Source organism: Schistocerca gregaria, chromosome 3, assembly GCF_023897955.1.
Source record: "Schistocerca gregaria isolate iqSchGreg1 chromosome 3, iqSchGreg1.2, whole genome shotgun sequence".
Classification (NCBI taxonomy): Eukaryota; Metazoa; Arthropoda; class Insecta; order Orthoptera; family Acrididae; genus Schistocerca; species Schistocerca gregaria.
In genome coordinates, this window is record NC_064922.1 from 396,040,492 (window position 1) to 396,046,329 (window position 5,838).

Sequence of the window (5,838 nt, forward strand, 5' to 3'; positions counted from 1 at the left end):
TTTTCGTCGCGGCGAGACCTTTTTACGAAATTTCAGTCACCAACTTTCTCTTCCGAATGCGAAAATATTTTGTTGGGCCCAACCTACATAGGTAGGAATGATCATCAAAATAAAATACGAGAAATCAGAGCTCGAACAGAAAGGTTTAGGTGTTCGTTTTTCCCGCTCGCTGTTCGGGAGTGGAATGGTAGAGAGATAGTATGATTGTGGTTCGATGAACCCTCTGCCAAGCACTTAAATGTGAATTGCAGAGTAGTCATGTAGATGTAGATGTAGATGTGCTTTGCACTTCGTTGATTTACCAGCTTAATCGTATGTTCTGTTACTTCTCGGAATTCACAGAGATGTGATCGACTGGTAATACTGAAATTTCAGCTGCATAGCTTCAAACTGGCAACGGCCTTGTCGCAGTGGATACAACGGTTCCCGTCAGAGCACCGACGTTAAGCGCTGTCGGGCGTGGCCGGCACTTGGATGGGTGACCATCCGGGCAGCCATGTGCTGTTGCCATGTTTCGGGGTGCACTCAGCCTCGTGATGCCAACTGAGGAGCTACTCGACCGAATAGTAGCGGCTCCGGTCAAAGATAACCATCGTAACGACAGGGAGAGCGGTGTGGTGACCACACGCCCCTCCTATCTGTATCCACACCTGAGGATGATGGGGCGGTCGGATGGTCCCGATGGGCCACGTGTGTCCTGATGACGGAGTGCTATAGCTGCAAACTGCCTTCTAACCGTATGGAAAACTGTAGCTGCTACATTTTATTTCTCACACTTAACTGGAAAGCACTTACGAAAATTGGTAAGTATCAGTCATTTCATCGTTGAATCAACTTGTATATGAGTTTTATTTAATGATAGACACCGTGTGATAGAAGGATGTAACATGCATCATATGTTTAGAGAGTAGACTGATGAGAGAGACCTGCGGTAGAAGGTCTTTCTATCCAAAATCTGTCGGTAGCATTGAGAAACATCATTCATAAATGTTCTAGAAAGATGATAAGGCTACATCGGAGACACCACTCAGGATACATGGATACATAACATTGGTACTTTCAGCATCAACGCGCGTGTAGCAACTTTCGTAACGTAGAAAATGTGCCGTATCTATATATCGCTAATCCACTGTTTATTGTATAAACCACAATATCGTTAAAATCTGCTCACCGTTACCTTCCTTCCGGAGTCATTCATCAAGGAAGTTGTGAAAATATTATTGAAGGTTGTATGAACTTTTGCGAAAATCCCAGAAATCGGCACTATCCTTCATCGCTCCCAAAGAATAGTTCATTTCATAGTTACGTTGAACGGCAATACGGCGTATAATGCTGTACCAACGAAAAAATATTGTTTCGAGGCATAATGTGTGATGGATTTTCAATAAATTTGAGACTCATTATTATTATTTGTAGCGTGTGAAATGTGTGTCCATGTGCACTTTTTCACTGAGTTTAAATATAAAATTCCACCATTTATTCTACATTAACGGACTTCGTCTAACTGAGGTAAGCAACCGAAATACCAGTGATGAAACTTAATGAAAGTAAATAAGATATAGCGTTAACGGAACATCAAAATACAGTTTTCGGCTATGTACTTACTTTCATATAGTTTAGAGTATGGCATTTCTATAGCTTGATGTAGCTGGAATCACGAGACCATTTTATTAAAACGTGTGTGTAAGACTGACATGTAGTACGCCTAGCCTCAGTACTGGGAATATTCTTATCTGGAACAACATAGAACTATATCGTGCACTGTGGTGGTGCTTCAACATGGTGGTGGTCCTCATGGCTAAGTCCTAAGTCAGAGAAATCTAAAGATACGGCCATGTCACATACTAATCTCTACAGTTCCCTAGTTACACAAAAACTTTAAGTTTCGAAGTCAGAGATCGAAAGATACGGCCATGTTTGTCACGTATTTAGACACTCGCGGACTCACTCATCGAAACTTACTGGGCACCTCCCGTTGATCTAGAATCATGGAACTTGGCAAGCAGTAGGTTCATAGTACAAGTAAAGGAAAAAAATCCTAAATTTGTTAATATGTAATTACATCATACAAAACAAAATTTGTCATTTGTTATCTGACTGTCTGTCCGTCTGTCAAGATTCGTTTTTGATAGGAACTGCAATAGCAAATGCGAAATCGTTAGAAAATTTAAGCCTAAAACTTACACTTCTCGGAACTTTTTGAAAGTGCTGCGTCAGACATTGATGGCAACAAGTACGGTAGCTAGTGGTCAGCGCGACGGAGTGTCAATCCTAAGGGCCCGGGTTCCATTCCCGGTTGGATCGGAATTTTTCTCTGCTCGGGGACTTGGTGTTGTGTTGTCCTAATCATCATCATTTCATCCCCCTCGAGGCACAAGTCAACGAATTGGCGTCAGATTGAAAGACTTGCACGCGGCGAACGGTCCACCAGAGGGGAGACCCTAGTCACACGACATTTATTTATTATATCGAAAACAGGCAAAAATCGTCGAGAGTCTCGATTCCCAGGTTGGATGAACTATCTACGTACATAAACAAGTCTGCGTCGAAGTCTCAGAGTGTCAATCCTATTTTTTTTTTCTTTTACGATCATACAGGCTTGTTTAGTGCAAACAGGTCGTGGCTTCGGAACAAATCATTTAAAAAAGTCTTCTGTCAATTTCATAGCTAAACTGGGTCTGATCCATCAAGCGAACGGCCCTCCATTGATTTTCAGTCGTTCGTAAATGTTTTTACCCACTTCATACACCCCTTCTTGTGGCCAGTACTGAGCAGCACACACGTTTCTTTTACCCCGCATACGTACCTCCAGAATGAAGCTTTCTCCTCACGGTACATGTTTGTGTACCGCAGTTGAGATAGGATCGCCTCTCTTCCTGACGATTGATGTTGCACCCATAGTGCTAGCTAAAACCATCTATAGCCTGGTCCAAGACAAAAGTAAGTGTTTTTCAAGTACGTAGTGGAAAATATTAATTATACGTGCACATACTTGACAGTGACTGTCTTTGGCCAATCCTAACGGGAGCGTGCCCAGTGGTGAGATATTATTGCTGCAGTCTACCATGCCCGATGTGAAAGAGAGTAACGGCAGGGAGACATTAAATGATTTGCAAGGTAGGGCTGTACAAGTATATGTTGTTGTAAGTGATTTATGCTCAGCGGCATCCTTGCAGGATAACAAGATGGATTTGAGTGTTATTGTAGGGGTCAAGGTTTTGGGGTGGGCGAAGTAGAGGCCCCAGCGTTAATGATAATGGGCTGTTTCCGTGGGACTTTTTTCCTCTGTGGGTGTGGCACAAGGTGTTGTTCAGTCACTGCCATGGGCAACAAGGAATGCAGGACTCTTTTCTCTCTGAGTATGATGTTTGTTTTAACTTGTGCATCAGTAGCGGGCATTGGTCATTATTCTTGTTGTGTATCTAACACTTGTTTTGACTGTTTTATGGCTATCACTTCCTCCAGTATAGTGGGAGTGGAAGTGGGAGTGGATTTGAGAGGGAGGGGAGGGTGGGGGGGAGGGGCGGGCGGGAAGGATGTGACGTGGAATTCAATTTCACGGCAAGCTTCTCTTTCCGCCGGCCCAGGTCACAGATGTGCAAATCTGAGGTTCGATTCCAAACAGAGGGCCGCATGCAGCAGCTCAAGTAGAGACACAGCGTCACTCCTAGCTTTCCTGTCTCGGCGTGAGTCAGCGGCAATTGACATCAGGTGGAGTCCAGCGTGGGCGCCACTGCTGTGGAAGCAGCTGACAATTATGGCGCACATCGTCAGTGATTAAGCACTAATGTGATGGCCGAGGTTGTCTGTATCGGCAGGCTGGCCCAGGGTGTTGCAGGGTTAGAAGAAGAATTTGTACTACTGGACCAACAGAGCGACTTACACCACTGCCATTGGTCATCTTGGCAGCGAATGACAAATTGTGGGCTGGTGTCAGACACCTTGTGTAGCATATGGGCCGCACTGGGAGGTGACCTCAAAGATACTGCCCGTAAGATCTTATCACCACCCATAGCATCGTCATCCGTGTTTTCATAGTAAACTATGTAAAGGAATAGTTTTCATCGTTTTTTAATCTTCTTATTTTAATAGTTGACACTGCGCAAATCTGTAGACTTTTCAACTTCTCTTGTCTGTAAATGAACAATATTCTTACATTTTACTGTCCTTCATTACTTCATAAAATATGCTGTAGATATGGAAAATCTCAGACAGAATAACAAAATTTGTTTTAAAAAATACGCATGGCGAGGCATCAAAATACTTCTCTTGAGAAGTTAGAAATGTTCGATAAAAAGGAAAACTGGGATGAATTAATGAGGATTTCTATAATGATAAGCCATTCTTATGGCATAATTAAAACCAATAAAAGCAGCGCATAGGGTGGCTGGCGTTCATTTGCAAAACTAATGTGTATTTGTTTTTTCCAGATGTGTTGGCTATAGTGATGCGCAGGTAAGAAGGTTGGTGCAAGAAGAATTTTGTGCAGAGAGGGGTTGACAGTGTACTCTCTCTGGAACACACTCCAGTCTCCAGCCTGGCACTCCCTAGAACTTACATGAGCGGAAAACTATAATAGTCCCTTCTTAACGTAGTTTGTTCTGTAGCGCCCAGAATGAACACTCATTTATTTGAGTACCTTCACCATGCCTAACCTGACATGAAAATCAATGCTAAATGTTCTGCGACCACTCTGAAGCGCTTGCTACAATCGGACGCAATGGGCTGGTGAATCACGTGATACACTGCGTGTCACTACTACACATCGCCCACCTTCCGACTTCCTGGGTGCACACCGATAAAGTGCAGTGAAACATTGTACCCTTGCACTACGATAGCATTGTGAAGTTTAGACGCCAAACTTGATGATGTGTAGTGGTGGTGTAGTCACCTCTGGCGTGCTGCTTTTGCCGTGTCGAAGTGAAAGTCGATTTATTCAGAGGTCGCTCGACAGGAGACGCCCCGTGTGTGAAAAGAGGCCATCCAGGGCTGCGGATTTGCCGCCCCCGTGTCCCAGTGCACTTCGTGTGTGTGTGTGTGTGTGTGTGTGTGTGTGTGTGTGTGGGTGGGTGGGTGGGTGGGTGGGACGGTGGGTAGTGGGGTAGGAGGAGGAGGGGGTGTGGATGCGCTGGATGTGCACTTCCGTTGCGCCCGCCTCTGCGCTTTTGTCTCGGGTTCACTACCGTTCCCCCGTGTGCGGCTAGGCGCGCCTTCCCCCTCCCTCGTAGTAAGCCCGCCCAAAAAATCCATCGTGGGTGGGCATACATGCTTGCGTATAGGTGTGGTGTGCGTGTCGGCGTGTTTGCGAGTGCAGCAGTCTCTTATTCACATACTTAAACAAACGTACACCCAGTGGTACGATCAAACACATATCTTCTCTCTTTCTCTCTCCCTCTCTCTGTCTCTGTCTCTCGCTCCCTCTCTCTCTCTCCCCCCCACTTCCTCCCTCCCTCCCACCCTCTCTCCCTCTCCCCTTCTATCTCCCACATTCTCTCTTTGCTAATGGCCCCACTGTCTCTTTCACACGCATACACATGAATGAGAATGGGTGCCCTACCCAGCGCCCACACACAGAGAGAAAATACAAATCAAATGGTATTTTTTAGGCGAGTGACTAAATTAAACCGATGTGTGCTGTAAAAACACGGCCGCGCGTTCCCTCTGTTCCGTTGAGCTGACGCCTGCCCTCCCAATGCAGTGGGAGGGGAGAAAGCTAAAGAGAATGCAAACAAAGGGAGCGGCACAGGGAAACAGTACGGGGGAATATCGCGAGAAGAGGGGCCAGTAGTGGAAGCAGCTGCAGATAACAAAAGGAAAAATGCGGGCAAAGCGGATGCC

The 5,838-nt window shown here is 45.4% G+C and overlaps 1 pseudogene; it reads left to right on the forward strand.

Moving 5' to 3' along the window:
- The first annotated feature begins 392 nt into the window (after positions 1 to 392).
- Positions 393 to 510, forward strand: LOC126356657 (5S ribosomal RNA; annotated as a pseudogene).
- Positions 511 to 5,838: the final 5,328 nt, after the last annotated feature.